The 24,049-nt window shown below is 38.5% G+C and overlaps 1 protein-coding gene across 2 annotated transcripts in view; it reads right to left on the bottom strand.

Moving 5' to 3' along the window:
* Positions 1-24,049, bottom strand: part of Proc (Proctolin) — an 88,642-nt gene that overhangs the window by 5,697 nt on the left and 58,896 nt on the right. The gene's annotated exons all lie outside the window — the stretch shown is intronic.

The following is a 24,049-nucleotide window of genomic DNA, read 5'->3' as shown; positions in this document are numbered from 1 at the left end:
TACCAATCTCCCCAAGGTCCGCCTCTGTTGAAACTGCTAGTTTCAGGTACATATATTTGTAAAAACTGAATCGAAATACATACTTATAAATAAAAAGTGATATTTTAACTGGTATAAAGTTAGTCGGAGTCAATATCGTCGACATGCTCTGGTTCATATAATAAGCTAATAACATCACTCGTCAATGCTCGCCGCATTGACCTAGGGGTTTTCCGCAAACTGTTTATGAACGGGTCTGATGATATCAGCAATCTGTGCAGCAAATCCAAGTTACTACAAATTCTTGACTTTTTTGTGGTGAAAAGTTCACGATAGTTTCGTGCATCTTTGTTTCTGGACCCTTGAGCTTCTTCCGAAAGTTGACCAATAGGAAGAATAGCAGACACGATTATACTCTTTCCATGAAACAGAATTTTATGTACGCTCACTGGCATATTGTACCAAGCATATTCCGATAAATATAGTACCCTTGTCTCTGTCACATAGTGGTCAAAATCTTCAGAATTTATTTGATACCCACATCCTATGCATGAAAGTATTATATGAAATCTTTTCAAAAGATTGATATTTATGCCGATTATGTCTGATGTTATTTCAGGATCTCCAAAGAATCTTCTCGCAGTGTTGTCATCATTTGCGTTGCCCGTTTTTTGCTTTGGCATATCAATCAAAATACCAACTTCTTTCATGAATCTATTTTGGATATGTTCTTTCTTCTTTTCCATCTTTTCCTTATTTTCTTCTCCCCGCACACACCAGGTCTCATTTCCATTCGATAAGCGATGTGTAGCATACACTCCATGCATTGTATCCAAGAATGTAAATAGGAAATTCCGAAAGCAAGCATGCTTTTGTCAAAATTTCGCTCTGACAGGGCTCGCATATTGTTCATAACTTTTGGAGAAGCCCCACATATGTAGCACTTTTGCTATGTTGTATATGCGGACAGAGCGTTAGGTAGACGTTTATGTCATGTATACATACATATGTATATTCCCGAAGCACTCAATTGCTTAGAAGTATCACCCATAATAGACGACCCTCAGGTAGGCGTGCATACGTAACATAAGTTGATGGGATAAGTTCACAACTCGTTAACTATGGGAAAACTCATATGACAAGCAATGAAGGCTATTCAGTGCACAAGTTTCCTTTTTCTGGGTTTTTACCATTTCATGTATAACTGTCTTTTTTGGGATCTAGTATTGTAGACTTGAATTGAGGACATTCCACTACGCTTCACACGTGAGCGAGGGCATAGAGACATTAAGTTGGCGATTACAAAGAAAAACGCAAATTTTCGCAATGGTTTGTGTTTTTATTTTATATGAAACTATATGAAATTCCCTTTAATGTGTATGTATTCGTTCAATGGAATTGGGCGGAATTAGGCAAGTTTTATTCTTTTGAAAACGAAACATTTTCTAAGCTTACTAAACTTTTAGTGACTGTCTCAAACAAAAAAAAATAAAATTTAAAAAAATTCCTACGTGGCTGAGACTTACCAATACTGCTACAAACTACCCTAGTATGTTAAATAAAATAGTTCGAAGTCGAAACAGTTATCGAAAAATCCACAACGTGGCACAGAGTTGGTTAAAAATTTTGGACTGTGAAATGATTTTTACACTTGTTTCAATTATCCAAGTTTCATAATGCTTATCATGGTGATCGTGGGTTTTTTACTTTGCTGTGTATACATTTTCTTAACAGTTGGTTATTAATCTGTTGCATGTCAAAACATTTTTGAGATTGGAGAACATTCTTTTTTGGACTTTTGGCATCCTAAAAGTGAAAAAGTTACACTGTGCGTCGTCAACCTATGATCAGAATGCGATTGCAATACAGCCGGTGTACTTCATAGAGTTGAAAAAGAATGCATGGTGTTCCAGAAGTTGCTTGTTCTTGAAGTTTCGCTTCTAGGTTTCAGGTGGTCCAGGTGGTAGAGGGTGTTCCCGGCTGCGCATGGTATATAGCGCTTATATTCTAGGGCCCCAGCTTGAGTTAGAAAGATAATGAAAGCAGAGTTCACCATGTAAGACAATTTTTAAGTCGAGTAAAGTTACAAAATTGTGGTCGAAGTATAACAGAATATGTTCTCAGCCCATTTATTTTAGTTGACCACAATCCATCATTATGTACATTGCGAGTAAATGGAGCTGTGATATGGACAACGTCAACATAAAATTACTTGATAATCAAATTATAGTCATTTGTCGAGAGAAAATCCCCAAGTCATCATTACATAGTAATAGGAAGCATTATAATCAGAGAAGAGAAATAAGCCATGCCAAACCAAGAGTAAAGCCTAGCATAAATAGTATTTAGTTAGATCATTTTCTTTAAGGGAGAAGGCGCCAAGTTATTATTATAAGCTATGTGAAAAAGCCTCCCATCTTTTTATTGCTACTTCTGGGCCTCTTTTGAAAACGCTTTCGACTGCACTACTACTTAATTAGGAATCGCGTTCACTTTGGCCTGAGTTGCCGAGACATACGCCATAGATATAAACGTGGAGCTCGGATGCCAGAAGAGAGTAGACTAGCCTTTTTTTTTTTTGCATTGTTGGTAACATTTCGCAAAGGCATTTTTCAAAGATTTTGGACCATCGGAGAAATCTCGCCAACTTATTTCTTCTAACTTGAAGCCGCACTAGGCTTAAAATGCTCGATCCCTTAAATATCGGCACAAAACTTTAAAGTGGAGAATATGAGGTTCGAGCAATAAAGCAACGAGAATCGTACTCGTCCATCGTGTTTCGGAAGAGTTCCCCGTTTTGTTAGAGCAATTATCAATGGTGCCGATGATAGCGAGTTTGTACATTCAGCAGGATATTCATTCCAATATGTCCCATTCTTCAGCCATATTCTGAAATTACACTCATGTTGCTCCCTACGACATGAGTAATGGAACACAGTGCCTGTAGCACTAATAACAATTACACCAACAATGGCTGCAAAACACTTTTCTTAAGCCTACTTCGGACACATAATATATATTTCCCTGGGAAATACAACAACAAAGAACTTTTTAATGTTAAACTGTAAGAGTTACGAAGAATAATAATAATAAGAATACAAACTCTTTGATAGCGCGTTGTGTGGGAAGTTGGCTGCAGTTTCACACTAATGCACTGCCCAATAGAAAAACGAAATAGTAAAATGCACAAAACACAAAAGTTGCTCTGTTGTATCTGTAAGGCCTGATAATCTGAATTCTCGCCAAATGCAAGACCTTGTCTTGCCCCAGCGGGTTAAGGAGTTAAAAAATTTTCGCCTTCGACATGTGTGTCGGAAGAGGCGACTTCGTGGGGCCAAAATATCAATCCCGCGTCATTCGAGCTTGTACCAGAAGGTGCTAGTTCCGGAGCGTACTGGATTTAATTCGGCAAAGGACCGTTTATGTCCGTAACACAACCTAGGCTCTCGAGGTGTGTTTTTGGTAATTAAACAAAAAAAATATGTTATGAAAACAGCTCCATTTAAACCAAGTGCCCCCAAAAATTTAAAGGCATGACATTTATCCGTCTTGGGAAAAGCAAACTTGCATTGGATTATTGATTCCTTTAAGCCGTACAAGTCTTCGGGGACAGGTGAAATAACTCCTTTGGGGGTTTCTTTACGCCAACTGTCTGCGGTTGGACTAAGTCTTAGAATATGATCAAAGTCACCTTCATTCCAAAAGCTGGGTAAAGTTCTCAGTTTTCTCCCAAAGACTTGAGACCAGGAGACCTATGCTTTACACCAATCAGGCTATCCTAGTTTCGGTTAAGAACGATCTACGTCACGACTTTAAAGATAGAAGCTGTCAAGTAGTGGCTTATGCTGATGACCTGGCAATTTTTGTCAAGAATAAATTTCTGAGTACATTGAGGGAGGTTTTGCAGGGTTGCCTGACTCAAGCGGATTATCTGTAAATTATAGCAAAACGGACCTCGATTAGTTTACGCATAGGTACAAGGTTCTTGAATTAAGATTATTCTTTATTTGAAGGAGTATCGCTGGTGCAGAATCACAGGGTTAAGTATCTTAAGGTTTTCTTTGACAGTAGGCTGTCATGCGAAATTTAATGTGAAGGACAGAACTGGGAAGACTTAGGTTAGCTTGTACTGCTACAAATGGCTAACGCTTGGAGCTCTCTCCAAGGGTGGTATATTGGCTGTACGATATGTAGGTCAAGCAGATTCTGTTCTATGGACTTCTGGTTTGGTGGGAGCATTACACACTTCTTTTATGGTAAAGAGTATAGTTGGAATAAGTGGAACCCTTCGTACAACACCTATACTGGCAGTATACGCAGTGCTGAATCCGTACCTAGATATCATCGTGGGCAAAATAGCCGCGGCTCGGGCGGCAATGCTTCTTAATGGACAGGCAAGACAGACAGCTGTGCGCTGTTGCCACATTTACCACTCAAATGCCCTCAACATATGAATGGAGTGGGGAATAAAGACTGGTGGAAAGGGTCTGAGGTGGAATATTCTGCCAAAAGATCGGTGTTAGGAAATTGAGGCTGCTCGGTCACTGAAAGTCAAACGGCTATCAAAGCGCAAAGCTCAGATACTGTGAGTTCGAGGGCTGTAAGGGATTGCTTGGCCACACTTGCGGTGACATCCAGCTACTTTTTGGAAAAAAATATCTGAAAGCCAAGGAAATCCCTGGCAACTGTCAGGCTGATGTCATGACCTGGACTCGCAGCACGATCGAATAAAACGTGCCACTAAATGGAGTCTTTTGAATTCCGCTGACAATTTGCTTTCTGGCCTCGAATCAGCTTAGCAAACGCTGTGCTGACACCGCCTATGGCCGTTTATCGTGGGTTTTCTGGCCCGATGTTGACTCCAAGCCCTCGGCAAGACGTATTTGACTCTCCGGAAGAAATTTCCAAGATCGATATGTGCCTTATTCGTAGCTTTATCGTTGCCACGCAAAGATTTCCTAAATAACTGGAAGCTACTTTCTCTGCTGGAGGATGCGGTAAGGCAACGGACAAATATAAAAGTGCTCCAGTGAGATTTTCTTAAACCTGAAGCTATCATCCAACCTAACTTAACATTTCGCACACGCTTGAGCACAATTGTGGAATGGAATGCAGACCTCTGATCTTAAAACAGCGCAAATGTCTCATTGTGAGCGTAGTTGACATCTTGCGAACTCACTTCTCGATGAGAAGCACAGGAAGCAGTTTACATACTGGAACGTTTGCTTTGAAGCTATTTTGGTCTGCCTTATTACCAGTAACAAATGTGTCCTAAAAAATAGTAAACAAAAGAATGCAGATGGTAAAGCTTTGCAGATACTGCAGCATATTGAGATACTTTAAGCGTTTTTTATACTCAGCTGAGCAGAGCTCACAGTATATTAATTTCGTTCGCATAACAGTACACGGTAACGGCATAAACTAATCGAGATAGGTATAGACTTCTATATAGCAAAATGATCTGGGCGAAAAAAGATATTAATTTAGCCATGTCCGTCCGTCAGTCCTTGAGTAAATTTTGAGGTATCTTAATGAAATTTGGTATGTAAGTTCCTGGGCACTCGTCTCAGATCGTTATTTAAAATGAACGAAATCGGACTCTAACCACGCTCACTTTTTCGATATAAAACAACCGAAAAAGTGCGATAATTCATTACCAAAGCCGGATAAAGTGATAAAACTTGGTAGCTGGGTTGACCTTATGACGCAGAATATAAAATTGGTAAAATTTTGAACAATGGGCGTGGCACCGCCCACTTTAAGAAGAAGGTAATTTAAAAGTTTTGCAAGCTGTAATTTGACAGTCGTTGAAGATATCATCGTTGCGATATGTGTTCTAAATAAAAATTAGCAAAATCCGATGACGAACATGCCCACTTTCAAAAAAAAAAAAAATTTTGAAAGTCAAATTTTTACAAAAAATTTAATATCTTTACAGCATATAAGTAAATTATGTCAACATTCAACCCCAGTTATGATATGGTGCAACAAAATATAAAAATAAAAGAAAATTTCAAAATGGGCGTGGCTCCGCCCTTTTTCATTTATTTTGTCTAGAATACTTTTAATGCTATAACTCGAACAATAATTGACCAATCCTTGTAAAGTTTGGTAAGGGCATAGCTTATATGATGATAGCTGTTTTCTGTGAAAATGGGCGAAATCGGTTGAAGCCACGCCCAGTTTTATACACAGTGGACCGTATGTCCTTTCGCTCCGCCGTTAACATGATAACTTGAGCAAAAATCGATATATCTTTACTAAACTTAGTTCACGTACTTATCTGAACCCACTTTATCTTGGTATTAAAAATGGCAAAATCCGACTATGACCACGCCCACTTTTTCGATATCGAAAATTTCGAAAAATAAAAAAATGCCATAATTCTATACCAAATACGAAAAAAGGGATGAAAAATGTTTTTTTGACACAAAACATAACTTTAGAAGAAACTTTGTAAAATGAGTGTGACACCTACCATATTAAGTAGAAGAAAATGAAAAAGTTCTGCTGGGCGAAGTCAAAAGCCCTTGGAATCATTTCAGGAATACTCTTCGAGGTATTACATATATTAATAAGTTAGCGGTACCCGACAGATGATGCTCTGTGTTACCCTGGTCCACATTTTTGTCGATATATGGAAAACGCCTTCACATAAACAACTAAGAGCCACTCCCTTTTAAAACCCTCATTAAAACCTTTAATTTGATACCCATATAGTACAAACAAATTCTGGAGTCATTATATATTAGGGCGTTTATTTTTATACCCAGCTGTACTTGTACAAGGGTATTGTAACTTTGATTGGATAACAGTTAGTTGTACAGGTATAAGGGAATCTAGATAGATATATATTCCATATATCAAAATCATCAGTATCGAAAAAAAATTGGATTGAGCCATGTCCGTCCGTCCGTCCGTCCGTCTGTCCGTTAACACGATAACTCGAGGAAATATTGAGATATCTTCACCAAATTTGGTAAACTAGCTTATCTGGACCCAAAATAGGTTGGTATTAAATCGGATCATATCCACGCCCACTTTTTATATATATAATATTTTGGAAACACAAAAAACCTGATTATTTAGTAAATAATGAACCTAGTATGTTGAAATTTGAGGCATGGACTAATACTGAGACGCTTGATAAAAATTTGAAAAAAAATTTAAAATGGGCGTGGCACCGCTCACTTGTGATAAAATCAATTTAACAAATATTATTTATCATAAATCAAAAATCGCTAAACCTATCATTACAAAATTCGGCAGAGATGTTGTTTTTACTATAAGGAATGCTGTGAAGAAAAATTAACGAAATCGGTTATTGACCACGCCCACTTTTATATAAAATATTTTTAAAAGCGTCATGGACGAATAAAATAACCTATACTTTGCAAAAAAGGCTTTATATCAATGTTATTTCCTTTCCCAAGTGGATTTATAACAATAAATAGGAAAAACTTCACATTTTGAAAAATGGGCGTGGTACTGCCCCTTTTATGACTAAGCCACTTTCTATGTTTCGGGAGGTATAACTCGAAGAAAAACTAGTTCAGAATAGAACCATATGTATGTATTATTGCGCAGACTTGTAACACTATTAAGCACACAAAACCAACAACAACAGCATTTCAAGCGTACAGCTGGGCACGTAATGTTCTGTTTCACCCGAACTTAGACTTCCTTGCTTGTTACTCTTTCCTTTTTCTACTGGGTAAGTGAGTATGTGTGCATGGTAGTACCACTTATTCTCTATCCAAAATAAATGTGTTAATGTGATAATAGCAACATTGTTAATAGAGTTTATTCGTGTGTTTGTGCAATCAAAAGCCCACATTATTGGAGCTCAAGCTGGCTTTTGGGAATGTTGCAAGCCAACAATGCAAGTAGTAGAGTACGCGTTATAAAACTGGCATTTCTTAGCTATGAAAAAGCAAAATCACTAAGACAAGTAGACAAAGCTTGTGAACTTGTTGTTGATGCTATTGCTATTACTCGTTCCATGCAGCTCGTAAGCGTCAAACAAGCGATCTCATCTCATCGTAAAAATCATAATCTTTTGCCTCCTCACAATGGACTTTGCTCTAATCTCATATTTTGTTGATGTGCAATCATGGCTATTATTTTTGTTGTGTTTTTTACGCTGACGCGATAATAACAAATTACCTCTAACAAATGAATTGTTACTAATTAAAATGTGGCAACCTCTATTTATCTCGTCATATTGTGCGCATGTAGCCACAACGGACGGTTGCGGCCCGTTACTAACCAGGTAGGCTGTTTTATGTGGTGATGTCAAGTCAAGTGGTTGCAAACGTTTTGCTACAGTTATTATATCGCGACTACCTTGCCCTTTCCTCTTAGCATCTTTGAACCCTATTAAAATGGCTGATACGGTTTGTTAAGGTTTCGTTAACTGCTCGTTGTTAGCAGTTTACTGAAGTATTCACTTATGGTTAGGCGGCATGGCGTCAGGCGGGGTAGCATTCGTTCGACGGTTTATCGTTCACCTGTACATCCTCCGCATATTTAGAGCTTGTACGGAAAAAGAAACTGAATATGTCGTAGCAGTTGTGTCGCGCCATTCGGAATGAAAGGGTCCTGAGTCGTCGTGCCGTTAGTGCAATTTATAGTGGCCGATGGATGCGATGCAGGTGCTGCTTAGCGTACCCCCAAAGAGGACTAAAATGGCTTTGCTGAGGATGAATGGGTTGCCTACCATGATGTGGAGAAGGGATTGTTGGAAAATAGGTGTCGGTTTCTTGGGGGTTATAAGAGGGAAAATGCAGGAGCGTTGGGACAATAATTTCAGCGGCGGTGTAACGTAGGGTACATCCAGGAAGTTTCGTTTGTGGCAGAAAATCTGAACTTCAGATTAAATATGAGTCTGGGCTTTCGTCTTAACAGGTCATGACCCTCTCAATATATTCTTTCACGAGAGCAACCAGACTGAAACGAGCGGTGTGTTTGTCGGACGTTGCGTGAGGGCTGGTACATGTGACAATGATCGGAGTAATCAATCAAGGACACTAGCAGTTGTGAGGTAATTTATAAAGATAGAACAGTGGATCCATGTGAGCCAGTTTTCACTAGTCGGTATTTTGACTTGCATAATAGATATGCTTAAGAAGTGGCCAGACGGAGGAGAAGGAGAAAAGGGCGGATTATCAGTGATGATGGTTGGGGTAATATGTGTTTGTGAATGTGCGGAGCCGTGTGTTCGGAGTAGATGGATACTCAACCAGAATTAGCTGAGAAAGTTCCACCAAAAACTTAAAAGCTTGGACCACGAAGCTTCCTCCATATCCGTTCAACTGGGATAGGACCTTCGGCCAGTAAATGCTACACTAATTTGCAATATACGCAAAGTAAATATAAGCTTTGTCGTGATTGGTTTCCAATTATGAAATTAAAGTGAGAAGAATAGACAAAGCAACGAAGTAACTCTTAGCAAATTATTTAGATCCCTAACGTAATATCGGTGTATTAAGTAAGTGAACTGTCCGCTTTTGTTCCTGTGCCACAGCTCTACAATAATTTTGGTTTTTGTCGCTTGGCCGCAGTCTTGGGGTTTGTTGTTATTAAACTGCACCTCCTACTGCCGAGCTCATGGCCTTTTTTTATTGGACTCTATTGCCAGTAAGGGTTCAGGTGTATGACCATTTCAACACCTGCCTTTTAGGCTAATCTATCTTTTTGTTCGTTGCCATTCAGCAATTTTGGTCTGAAACCCATACCAACAGGATATCCAATGCTCCCATGCATCCGAGGGCTTATCAACACTTCATATTACCTAAGGCTAGTGCCTGCTTTCCAGCTCATCTCAACTCAAAAGATTATGACGAATACTTCCACCGAAAAGATGTTCGAGTTGTAAAGAAAAATTATCTCTAGCGTAAAAGATTAACGTTCTAGTACCTTTGAGACATTTAATTCACTTTCAAATTCGTTAATCTTCCTAAACTCGTTTTAAGGGAAGCTGTATGAGTGGGAGCTGATCTTTTAGCTCCGGTACCATAGCACCCTTAAGGTGCTAGCCCGACCATCTTGGGAACGATTTATGTGGCCGCGTTAAACCTTCAGGCCATTGCCTCCCTCCCTACCCCCAAGTTCCATGAGGAGCTTGGGGTCGCCAGAGCCTCGTCTGTTAGTGAAACAGGATTCGCCGCGGATAGGTGAGGTTGACAATTGGGTTTGGAGAAGCTATATATTGCGCTGGCAACCTGAAAGGTTGCGCTACACAGCCCCTTGAATCTGATATTTTAGTCGCCTCTTACGACAGGCATACCTACCGCGGGTATATTCTGATCCCCTAACCCGCTGGGGTCCAAAGCCCCCGTCGGCTATGTGCACATGGCTACCACGATAAAGGAATACTCCGCGTGAAGTTTATCGACTGATACCAAAGTGGCTCCAAATGCCCAGATGACCGCTTCATATCAGTGACAGAAAACTTCTGATTATGTAAAAGATAGACACACCAATAAGTATAGGCAAATGATCAGAATAACGAGCTGGGCTAATTGAGCCATGTCCGTCTGCCTGTCCGTATATTTGGCAGTCCGATTGATAATTTGTTAGAATCGACCGGATGAGACCACTATAGCACATATCCTACATACTACCGTGGCGGTATGGCCTAGAAGGTTTCATCCGGTCATACTATATAGTTCACGAGATGGTCAGGCTAGTAGTTTAATGGTGCTTGATTCTTTCATCATCATTTAATTTTTAGAGTTTACAACTAATCTTAATTTAGATAACCTATAACGACTCGAGAAAGTTATATCCGGTGCTACATATAGCAGTGAAATCACAGTTGATAACCCATCTTCCCATATACCGCCTTTCACTACCAATCTCCTGCTTTCCTTCACATCAGGTGAGACAGTTATCTCTAAACGTGTTTTGAAGAGAATATAAATTACTTGAGATGGTTCGAAGTTATCCAGGAAGTATCCATTTGGAGCAACTTGGGCATCAAAATTGAAGAATGTGGATCTGCCAAGTTTCAGTAAAACGCTGAGTCTAACCCACATGCGAAAGTAGCTGAAATTGTTCACCTGAACCTAAGCTTTTAAGATGTTCCATATTACCAGTTTTGAGCTAAATTTTATTAAGCAATGTTAACAACTAATTTCAACATTAGATACAACACCAACAACAAAACAACACCTGTTACTGTAACAATTCATACCATATGGCAATATTTCCTAGTCCTTACCAAATTTTTGTTATAACTTTCATTTGCAAAATGAAGGTGGCTTATGCTTTAGACGTCATTTTGACATATTAATTTGACTTAAGCAAGAAGTACAGAGTTATGTCAGATGACCAAGTTTCCATGGTGTGTGTATGTACGTCTATGTGTGCGTGTGTGCTTAATACTCTCCCATTGCAAGTCTTCCTTAGCACTTCTTTCAAATTTTTGTTGATGGTTTTGTTTTTGCCTCTCACTTCAATTATGAGCTCATATATAATGCAAAGTTATTATCGCACTTGGTATATTAGACCGTTAAAAATGATTTCCTTACTTTAGCGTTTAGTTTTTGGCACTTAGGTGAAGAGTTATGTATCTAAGTTTAAAGGTGTTTACAGAGGCGTTAAACCATTATGCGAGGAATTGTTTTTAATTTAGTATTACTTAAAAGGCACTATCACAAGTATAAAGATAATAATTATGTGGCGCTAATGTGAATTAGTAGGGCTCTCGTTAGTGAGAATTAAATGAATGAATGTATCTAAGTTCGCAAATACCTTCTAATCAATAAGCGTTGTAAGATTTAACAGAAACCTAAGACGCCCTCCAAACAATTGTTATGAAAAATTTATATCCCCTGCTAATATCGCCCGAGAAACGTACATAAAGTTGTCAAGGTCTTAACGGATTCCCGTCTTATTAAGCTTTTAACTGTTTACGGCTTAGGGAAGGATTCGGGCAATGTTACGAATGAGCTGAATATATTGCTGGATAATAGTTAATCCGGTATGATCCTGTACCAGCCTGACCGTCGTGGGCGCGATTTTTTGATTTCTCAAACATTCGAGTCTTTGGATCGCCTTTGATGGCTTATTTCTTAACTGTACCTTATAGATACAATAGATAAACCGCTTTAAAATTTTTGGAAGAAAATTAATTAAGACCTCACTCTCAAAATATAAAGGCTTTTCACAGCATGCTGAAATAATCCGCAATGTCTAGCAATCCACAATACCTCAGCTCATTTTATGTCAATATTGGGGAACCCGTATATTTTTGTAAAGTGTAAAATATATTCAAGGGATACTTAGCCATCTCACACTCGGTAGAGTGGAGTCGTAAGGACGTAGTAAACTCAATCCACCTGAATTTCCTTGAATTTTTTTCATAGAGTCTTTACAAGAGTCATAATGGTCAAACGTGAAAGAGGAATACAAAAAGAAGAAACGGCTACAGCAACGACTAGGCACAGAAACGGGACGAGCTTCAAGAATTTTTCAAAAATAAAGTACAAAAAATATCGAAACCACGTTTCGGACACCAGAGTTAGATACAACAATGTATGCAAAGGGCACAAAGGAAATTATAAAACATACACAAAAAACAAATTTTTTCCTGACCCATAGAAAAATCTGCAGCTAGTTTTAGCTGACCATGTTAAAGTGGGCCCAAACCCGCCATTAAGCTTACTCGATGCAGCTTGAAAACATGTCGAGAGGGCTCCTAAAATTACGTAACGCTGCCGACAGAGAAATCGCATCATCATTAATCTAACTTAAGACGGTCCGTTGACCATGAAAGCTAGATGCGCAGCAGCACAAGAATAAAATCTCCATCCTGAACTACGAAACGTCAGTTACGTTAAAATATCAATATTTTAACTCTCGATGATACATTTCTCGATGTAAGGGCCGCGGCATAGGACATTGCCGTAGTCATTACAGCCCGAAATATGCAGATAGCCTAATCGGGGTTTTAACACACATTCCAGCTAGTAGTATTCCAAACAAAAAATCATATGTCGCTCGAAGTTGGTTCGAAACCTCTGGGAAGAAGGTTGTAAGCCACTAAGACCTAAGATAAGGCATCTAAGAAGATATCGCGGCTAAACTAGATGATTGCAAATATTGGAGCACCAACAGAGAGCAAAAAGAAGTTGCTGATGGACATCGCCCTATCGATGGTAATAACGCTTCGAACTGAGGGCAACCGCGCTTCAGAGAAGGTCTGTGAAAGCTCCTAACATACATATCGCACCATAAGGAGAACAACAAGGCATCTTGCTCCGGGCGCTACTCACAGGGGGCGCCAAATTGTCCGCAAAGCAGAAGTTCCTGGATTATTCTTTTTTTACATAACTAATTTCTGGAAAATATTGATTTCGGAAAAAAACAATGCATGCATATATCCGGAAAACTTCGACAGGTTGTGGAATAATTGAAAGCATATATCTTTTCTTCTCACGTTCAAACTAACGAGGGGAATTATTAAAAAACGCTTTAACAAAAACTGTCAAACGTGAATCTGAAACACAATGGAGCGCCAGAATACAAAGGATTAGCGTTATTTTTATTAATTAGCGTTATCGTCGATGGGCTAGAGAATGAAGTAGAACACTTAGAACAATTAGCAGAGGACACTAGCACCACAAGTGACACCAGAAGCGAAGCTACAGTTGTGTTGCAAAATATACTAAATTTTAGTTTTATAACATTAGTTCATTTCTGGTATGAAATCTTAAGTCGGATAGGATTGGATACAAGATTCGGGGATGAATTTTAGAGAAGCGTATTATGATTTTAAATCCTTAGCGACTGACCTATGTGAAATTCGAGACAATCTGTGAAGAAGCAATAGAAAAAGTCAAGTATCTTTGTGAAAAATGAGATATTGATGTAGTACAACGTGTAAGAAGGCGCCGCAAAATGCCCGGAAAATCGGTTAGAGATATTGGTCTTTCCGCAGAATGTGAAATTTCTCACGTTATGAAAAGTTGTCTCGATCGTCTCCAAAAAGAAATACGTACAAGATTTACACGACTAAATTACCTTAATTTTAGATTTGGATTTCTCTTAGACTTTGGAAATTTGTTAAACAAGGATTATAACGACATAAGGCCTGAACAAATAAGATAACCTATTTGACGATACCCATACAAAAACATGTAGTCAACTCATCTGTCAGCGCACGATGCTGCAGTTGACTGCATGTGTTTTTATGGGGATCGTCAAATGGGTTATTCTTATGTGTTCAGGCCTTTAGAAAGAAAATGTAAGAACTTGAGTGAATTTTGTAATACAGATTTCGATGGAACAGAACTTTTTATCGAAATATGTAACTGCAAAATATTAGGTACCTACTTCGCATTAGAAAAGACATTGAACCTAAAACTCCGTTAGAATTACTTACTTTTATAATCTCGTATGGATAAGATGTTTTTCCAAACTTGCGAGTGACACTTCAAATACTCTTGACTACCTCAGTATCAATTGCTAGCTGCGAACGTTCCTTCAGCAAATAAAAACTGATTTTAGGCGCCAAAAAAATATCACTGCAAAGACTCAGGAGAAAGTAGGCCAAATCCGAGTCATTGGTGTTAAAACGAAAATTCTGAGCAGCCCAGAGCAGGAAATCAACGACTTCGTACATACTATACTTAGGGGCTTCAAACTACAAAGCGAACTTCGCACCAGCAAAGGACTGTACAAAGTGAGAAACATGCAATGCTACCAAAGTGCTAGAATTGATAATATTTTTATTCCACGGGCATTCGGCTGCTGTGACGGGATAAATTATGTTGCACCAGGGTTTTTTTATCCCACCGGCAAATAAAAAAATTACCCTTGGACTCTTATGCTGTCCTGAATTCGCGTTTGCCATTAAATAATTGCATATATTACGGCCTGGCCTAGCCTTAATTAGCTGACTTAAAGTTAGGTTAGATTGAAATAGCTGGCACGGAGGCACATTATATGTCGCTCTGTATCAGTAGGCATAGTGGTAGTGATACCACAAACAGACACAATTACTACTGCGAACCATTTTGAGGACCTAATAAAGAGTAACACGAACATGATGTTATACTCCACAACCTGACTTAGATTATCCAGAAATGACGCTACCAGACAGAGCTGCCTCGTGCCACTTAAAGCGAGGCAGTTGCAGATGACGTGATTCACCGTTTCTTCCTCTTCCTTGTCTTTATAACTTCTACAGCATCGGCGATAGGACACTTCTACTCTTACAAATGTGGAAGCTTATCCCTACTTAGGGTGTAACATCCCATTTTGGCTAGGTTCGCTTAGATATCCGACATCCTGGTGTTTGTAGTCATCTATCGTTGGCTTGACGGTAAATGTACTCTTTTGTCATTAAACTGCACTTGGCAAAGAGTATTCATCAGCGTTCTTTGTGAAGAAGACTTGTGCTTTGTCGTTACCTGCGTCTGCAATACAGTTTTCCTTAATGTACATACCAGTGTTCCTATTTGAGGCGTACACGGTTCTGTTGAGCTATCTCCTGAAAGGATCGGCGACAGTGTATTTTTAGTTCAGAATCGAATCAGTAAAAGGGATTTGATAGCCGCTTTACTGTCGCCAAAAATTAAGGTTCCCTTACCGATAGTGTATTTTCCTACAACTGCGGCTTCCATGATAGCTGATACTTCTGCCACCTTCAAACAAACTTGTAATTTTACTGTAGAAATATAAAGGCTTTTGTAACTTAAACCTCAAATTAATATTTTTATTCGCATCTAAACAAATCTATGTACACCCTACCGGGCAAGAGGTGCTTAAATCAAAATATCAGCGGGGGTTGTCTGGAGTGAATAATGCGGTCAGTTTTATTTATTTGTTTCCGCATAAACAATTAAAAAAAAAAAATACATAAATAGGCATTAAAGCGATCACCTTCGCATGCGCGACTTTGAGTTTCAACGCCTCATCAAGGTAAGTAAGACAAAGCGCGTTCGTCTTCGTGGGTATTAAAGATGGGACTTTTTGGTCTCTTTTATTTACCACTCTTTCCCATCGATTTGATAGGTACTGCTATGATGCAATAAACCAGACAGGTGGAGTTAATATTCCAAAATGGATTCGTCCTCATAAATTTAAGTGGTGGTTCCTGACTTACCTGCAGCGTTGTTTTTTCAGTGTTATAAAAAAATACTACTAATGCCTTTCTGAAGTATGAAATAACGTGCAGGAAAATAACGACAGCGGTCTGTTTTTCCATTTGTGGGAAGGTTTAAATGTTTTCCTAAGAGGAAATTGATAATTTTAGTTTACGGAACTGAATTGCTGGAACTTCAGAGTATCACATTGTGCACAATTAAGGGATATGGAAACATGCTACTGACGTCAATGTTATAATTAACGATGTGGAGCAATATCATGCACTTGCGGTATTGTTGTATTAACCATAAAGACACTCATCGAAGGTTTTGGGAGTGTTATCGTCGTTGACGGTCCTTTGCCAGATATAGAACCGCTACGTTCCGGTAACGAAGCACCAATTAGGTACTAGCCCGACCCATCCCGGGAACGATTAATATGACCACATTAATCCTTCTAGGCCCCCACCACCTTGTTCCGTGAGCAACTTGGAGTCGCCAGAGGCTCGCCTGCTAAATACATACGTGTATGATACATTCATATTTGTAAAAGGATTCCCCTCACGTAGGTGAAGTTGACATTTGGGTTGCGGAAGCTTTGAAGCTATAAAGCTTTGTATTGCGCTTATCAACCCCTTGAATCCCATTGCGGATGAGCGTCTGGGAGGCATGTAATAAGAAAACTCGGAATTGACGGTCCCAAGACCTGACATTTATCTACGTAAACCGAGCATTGAGATAGGCTCATTGAGCAGAAAAAGGTGGTTGGTGTAAAAATATATAGCAACCGAGGTTTTATAGCAACGATGCTTCAACAAATCAGATTATAGATTTACCTGATGGCAAAAGAAAAATTTGGCTTATGAGAACTTATTTTAAACAGCTCTGGATAACCCTGAAAACGTTTATACAAATATGAAATGCTCCCAGCCGTATGATCAAATTTGACAGAAATTGTTCTGACTATCCATGTATCCACGTGTCTCTGCTCTGACTAGCCCTCTTATTTCCTGTCCCCTCTGCATCTTTAACCTCGATCGGCTTATTGAATTTCCCAATTTATTTTCCTCTAATTCTTTTCGTTCTTACTTTATCCAAGTCAAACTTTCACTACTACTCTTCATCTTATCCTTATTCTTAATTTCACTATTAACCTCTTTTTACTTCTTTGTCTCAAACCATTACCCTTACTCTTACTTTTGCTATACCTCTCCCTTTTCCTCTTGTTCTCTTCACTTTTCAGACTTCCCCCTAATTCCTCTTCGTTGTCTTCTCATTTCCTCTGTTTTCTCTTTTCTTTCATGTCCCCGTTATCAATGAGGAGATATATCGAGTTTGGCTTTTTTCCGCAAGTTACATTACTAAAGTAGTAAAAAAGTACCAAAAATTATTACTAGTACTATAGAATTCATGACCGGATTTTGAGGACCGTAAAATTTTTGTTGTTGTACCACTGACTTCACTTGTCTGGGTTTTTCTGCGTCATGAGTGTACACTTTGAAAACCAAGAGCAACAAAGCATAAAATCAAATACAAACTTTTTCTTTTATTTATTGCAATGTTTGCTTGTGACGTCATAACTTACCGCCATCAATTTAACAAGTACTGCAGTCAAGCAAAACACAATAGTAACTTTGAGTGTATGTTTATATTGATTGCGTTATCTTTTTATACTCAGCGTGCTTTGCACAGAGAGTATATTAACTTTGATTGGATAACGTTAGGTTGTACAGGTATAAAGGAATTGAGATAGATATAGACTTCCATATATCAAAATCATCAGTATCGAAAAAAAATTTGATTGACCCATGTCCGTCCATCCATCCGTCCGTCTGTCCGTTAATACGATAACTTGAGTAAATTTTGAGGTATCTTGATAAAATTTGGTATGTAGGTTCCTGGGCACTCAGCTCAGATCGTTATTTAAAACGAACGATATCGGATTATAAGCACGCCCAGTTTTTCGATAACGAAAATTCCGATAAACGGGAAAAGTTCGATAATTCATTACCAAAGGCGGATAAAGCGATGAAGGTGGGTGACCTTATGAGGCAAAATAGAAAATTAGTAAAATTTTGGACAATGGACGTGGCACCGCCCACTTTTAAAAGAAGGTAATTTAAAAGTTTTGCAAATTTTAATTTGGCAGTCGTTGAAGATATCATGATGAAATTTGGCAGGAATGTTACTCCTATTACTATATATGTGCTAAAAAAAATTTGAAAAATCGGTTGAAGAACACGCCCACTTTTAAAAAAAAATTTTTTTAAAGTCAAATTTTAACAAAAAAATTAATATCTTTATTGTATATAAGGAAATTATGTCAACATTCAACTCCAGTAATGATATGGTGTAACAAAATACAAAAATAAAAGAAAATTTCAAAATGGGTGTGGCTCCGCCCTTTTTCATTTAATTTGTCTAGGATACTTTTAACGCCATAAGTCGAACAAAAATTCGTCAATCCTTGTCAAATTTGGTAGGGGCATAGATTCTATGATGGTAACTTTTTTCTGTGAAAATGACCGAAATCGGTTAAAGCCACGCCCAGTTTTATTACACAGTCGACGGTCTGTCCTTCCGCTCGGCCGTTAACATGATAACTTGAGCAAAAATCGATATAGCTTAGCTCACGTACTTATATGAACTCTCTTTATCTTGGTATAAAAAATGGCCGATGACCACGCCCACTTTTTCGATATCGAATTTTGCGAAAAATGAAAAAAATGCCATAATTCTATACCAACTACTATGATTGGTTTATTGACGCAAAATATAACCTTAGAAAAATCTTTGTAAAATGGGTGTGACACCTACCATATTAAGTAGAAGAAAATGAAAAAGTTTTGCAGGGCGAAATCAAAACCTTTTGGAATTTCGGCAGGAATACTGTTCGTGGTATAACATATATAAATAAATTAGCATTACCCGACAGATGCTGTTCTGGGTCACATATACAACTAAGGGCCACTTCCTTTTCAAATACTCATTAACATCTTTCATTTGATATCCATATCGTACAAACACATTCTAGAGTTGGTCCCCCTTTATAGCATATCTCGAAAAGGCGTCCACTTATATAACTAAGCCCACTCCTTTTTAAGATACTCATTAACATCTTTCATTTGATATCCATATCGTACAAACACATTCTAGAGTCACCCCTGGTCCACCTTTACGGCGATATCTCGAAAAGGCGTCCCCCTATGGAACTAAGTATCACTCCCTTTTAAAATTCTCTTTAATACCTTCCATTTGATACCCTTGTCATACAAACACATTCCAGGGTTACCCTAGGTTCATTTTCCTACATGGTGATTTTCCCTTATTTTGGCTCCAAAGCTCTCAGCTGAGTATGCAATGTTCGGTTACACCCGAACTTAGCCTTCCTTACTTATTTTTTTTTTTTTTTGCGGTTTGTTGTAAAATATTTTGGCGCTAATCCAGGTCATGCACTTGAACTTAAAAAATTTTTCAAATCAAAAACTCACAAAAAATCATATTTGTGTCGCCACAGTTTGAGTTTTATGCAAGACAAGGTAAACATAAATCAGCGTAAAATTATGAGTTATTGTGCAAAATTTACTGTTACTTTTATTTAATTTTAGTTCATAGTGCACCACAGGCAATTTGCAACATTCCATTTGGCATTGTAGGTGTCTTAACACATTTGTGATGCCGAAATTAAAGTTTTTATAGTTTTTAGCGTAATCTTATATTAGTTACACTTTCAATGTTCAGATTTTGAGGGTGCATCATTATCGCTAGTAATAGAAGAGTACTTTGACAAAATTAGAAGAGCAGCCCTACAAGAAAAATATAGCACAATGTATCTAGGAGTCATCCTAGGTAGCAATTTGTTGTGGAAGCTCCAAGTGGTAGAGAAAGCGAAGAAAGCTTCCGCGGCACTGTAGGCATGCAAGAGAATGCTAGGATGCTCGTGGGACCTAGAGATATACGCCGTCGATAAACGCCGCCGCCGAATGTCAAAAATATCGGCGCGGCGGCGGCGTTCGCCGCGTTATTGTATTTTCTACTCTTTTAAGACTGTCTAGGCCATTTATTGTTCATCTCGAAAATTGGTCCGATATGATCGAAAGGGGTATCAAGGAATGCGCATCACTGCCAGTTATAAAAATCCAATTCCGAAATTTAACACTTTCTAACCATTCAAAAGTTGTTTGCGAAAACAGGCGCTTTCAATGCCAGCTTAACAGAGATTTCGCATCACCGAATTCATCAAGTTATTAAAACAAAACACTTAAAGAAAAGTTATATAATACATTTAAATGCTTACTTCGCATAATTTTTTCAAAAAATTATTAAAGAACAATGAATTTAAATAAAATGTCCCAAGTGGAACATATTTTCAAATTGTCCTCAATTTGTTAAAAAAGCAAGTTATATTATAAGCGTAATCAGTGATGCAAAATCTTTTAGTAGGCTCCTGTGGTTGAAATTCTCCTTTGATATGATTCTCAGCTCATACTTAAGTTGCATATACGTATCTTCAACACGTATGAGAAGGGTTTGAAAAGTCACTTTATTTGTTGAACTATAAAATAGCGTCAGAAATCTTAATTTTGATTTTCACACTTCATCATTCAACGCCCAAGTCTCCCAGTTTGACATTTCGTAAAGTTGGCGGCCCTATCCACAACTAGTCCATTGGAGTGAATCACATGTTTAAATATGACCTACACGTGACGGCTTATGTGAATACCTAGGCTAATTTTTTACACATGTTAGGCTTTGTCCTTCACAAGAACACTCAAGTGGTGAAGCAAAAGCTTTCTCAAGACAGTCAAACAAATGGCCGGGTATTCTACTAGCCTAACGTAGGGGATAGTCGAACTAATCTGAAAGCTGAAGGCGGTCATGATATCCACTTAGACCATTTATGACCGCACTTATTTCGAGAGCGGCATCCTTGGCCGAATAGTTACTCCCTATTCAAGGTGTTTTTTTGGTGTAGCTCGGAAGCATAGCGCGACCCCGTCAGAAAGTCTGCGGAGCTACACCTAGAGCTTCTAGGAAAGTGACGTCAATGAGTTCGAAGTCACAGTCCTATGGCTTCTGTGCTGGAAAATGGCATAAAAGCCAGGATGCGTGGTAGCGACTGGTGGTCGGGATTGCTACTGTTCGCACGTCGGGAATTGTAGCTCCTAGCCGAAAAAACTTAAGGCGCCCTTTGGCGCGATCAACAATAAGCCGCAATTGATGGTAATGGTTAAAACTGTGCCACGAGAGTCATGACTATTAGTAGATAATTGATAGAAACCGTAAGTCGCCTTTGTGCGTGACCAGCATGTAGCCACAAATGATTTAAAGAAACCGTGCCGACGACGACGATTAGAGTTAGCCCAGAATATATCCTTCGGTGAAACTACGCTACAAAAGTGTGACCATTTTAAGTAATTCTCCCTCTCCCCGCAAGGAGTTACTCACGAAATTTTCTGAACGATACGCAAAATTTTGAGGCAAAAACCGCGGATCTTTTTGAAATGTCCGAAACGTCGATTTCCTTAAATACATATAAACAAAAACTTTCCAAATATTATTTTTTTAATTTTCGCTTTAAAAGCCATTGACGTCAGCAGTATGTTTCCATATTCATTAGTTGTAGACAATGTGATACTCTGAAGTCCAGCCATTCAATTAAGAGGTTTACGCTGAACAATTTGTTGGTGCGCCGGCCTAGCCGCCGCCTCCGATTAAGTGACCGGCGTAAACCTCTAGTGGGACCTATCACTCAAACTTTCTCATTGGCTATTTTCGGTAATTGTCAAACCCATACTTTACTATGGGGTCTTTGTTTGGTGTACGTATACCAACAGATTGTAAGATCTATGCAGATTATCAATAATTAGCACAACGAGAGCCCTAAAAACTACCCCAATAACAGCATTGCATGCCAATATATACATCCCTCCTATCGACCTTTTGGCCAAAAATATCGCGTTTGCCACTGCAACAAGGCATCGGGGCAGCATTTGTGCAGGCAGTATGACCATATTACTATAACGTCATCTAATATCAGGCAAACAGAATATATGGTCCCGTGGCTGAGCTTCGAAAGAGTTCTGGGGGCCACAATTCAGCCGGAGGGTGGGCGCCTGGTTGCTGAAATTACAGAACATAAAATTTACGTGTATACAGATTGGTCCAAGTAAACGGAAGGGGTCGGGTCTGCTGGCTACCGGTTGCCAGATTATTGAAGCGTCTTTCAGTCGGAAATTATAGCAAATAAGAAAGCAGCAGAAGCTCTGGAAGAAGCGTGCTTAAGCCGCAGTAGCGTCTGTATATATTTATTCTCATAGTCAGACGCCGACTAAGTCTATAATCTCTCATATTATTTCATCAAAAAGTGCCTTGGAAGGCAATGCTTTAAAGCATCCCCTTGCTTTTATTACTATCCGCAAGCGTTACTCTCTCTCGTTCTATTCTCTATTTGTTTTCCGGATCCAAATATGATTTTTTTATGCTCAGTTGAGCAGAGCACACAGAGTATATTAACTTCGATTGCATAACGGTTGGTTGTACATGTATAAAGGAATCGAGACAGATATAGACTTCCATATATCAAAATCATCAGTATCGAAAAAAAATTTGATTGATCCGTCCGTCTGTCCGTTAACACGATAACTTGAGTAAATTTTGAGGTATCTTGATGAACTTTGGTGTGTAGGTTCCTGTGCACTCATCTCAGATCGCTATTTAAAATGAACGATATCGGAATATAACCACGCCCACTTTTTCGATATCGAAAATTTCGAAAAACCGAAAAAATTCGATAATTAAATTGCCAAAGACGGATAAAGCGATGAAGCTTGGTAAGTAGGTTGAACTTATGACGCAGAATAGAAAATTAGTAAATTTTTGGACAATGGGCGTGGCACCGCCCACTTTTAAAAGAAGCTAATTTAAAAGTTTTGCAAGCTGTAATTTGGCAGTCATTGAAGATATCATGATGAAATTTGGCAGGAACGTTACTACTATTATTATATATGTGCTAAAAAAAATTTGAAAAACCGCATGAAGAACACGCCCACTTTTAAAAAAAAATTTGCTTAAAGTCAAATTCTAACAAAAAATTTAATAACTTTACTGTATATAAGTAAATGATGTCAACATTCAACTCCAGTAATGATATGGGGCAACAAAATACAAAAATAAAAGAAAATTTCAAAATGGGCGTGGCCTTTTTTATTTAGTTTGTCTAGAATACTTTTAATGCCATAAGTCGAACAAAAATTTACCAATCCTTCTAAAATTTGGTAGGGGCATAGATTCTATGACCGTAACTGTTTTCTGTGAATGTGGGCGAAATCGGTTGAAGCCACGCCCAGTTTTTATACACAGTCGACCGTCTGTCCTTCCGCTCGGCCGTCAACACGATAACTTGAGCAAAAACCGGTATATCTTTACTAAACTTAGTCCACGTACTTATCTGAACTTACTTTATTTTGGTACAAAAATGGACGAAATCAGACTATAACTGCGCTTACTTTTTCGAAATCGAAAATTACGAAAAATGAAAAAAAAAATGCCATAATTCTATACCAAATACGAAAAAAGGGATGAAACATGGTAATTTGATTGGTTTATTGATGCAAAAAATAACTATGAAAAAAACTTTGTAAAATGGGTGTGACACCTACCATATTAAGTAGAAGAAAATGAAAAAGTTCTGCAGGGCGAAATCAAAACCGCTTGGAATCTTGGCAGGAATACTCTTCGTGGTATTATATGTATAAATAAATTAGTGGTACCCTAGTCCACATTTTGGTCGATATCTCGAAACCGCCTTCACATATACAACTAAGGGCCACTCCCTTTTAAAACCCTCATTAATACCTTTAATTTGATACCCATATCGTACAAACACATTCTAGAGTCACCCCTGGTCCACCTTTAGAACTATGGCCCACTCCATTTTAAAATACTCTTTAGTACCTTCCATTTGATACCCTTGT

The sequence above is a fragment of the Eurosta solidaginis genome, chromosome 2, assembly GCF_040869045.1.
Source record: "Eurosta solidaginis isolate ZX-2024a chromosome 2, ASM4086904v1, whole genome shotgun sequence".
NCBI lineage: Eukaryota > Metazoa > Arthropoda > Insecta > Diptera > Tephritidae > Eurosta > Eurosta solidaginis.
Note: the sequence above shows the minus strand (reverse complement) of the source record. Positions and strands in the feature narration are given on the sequence as shown.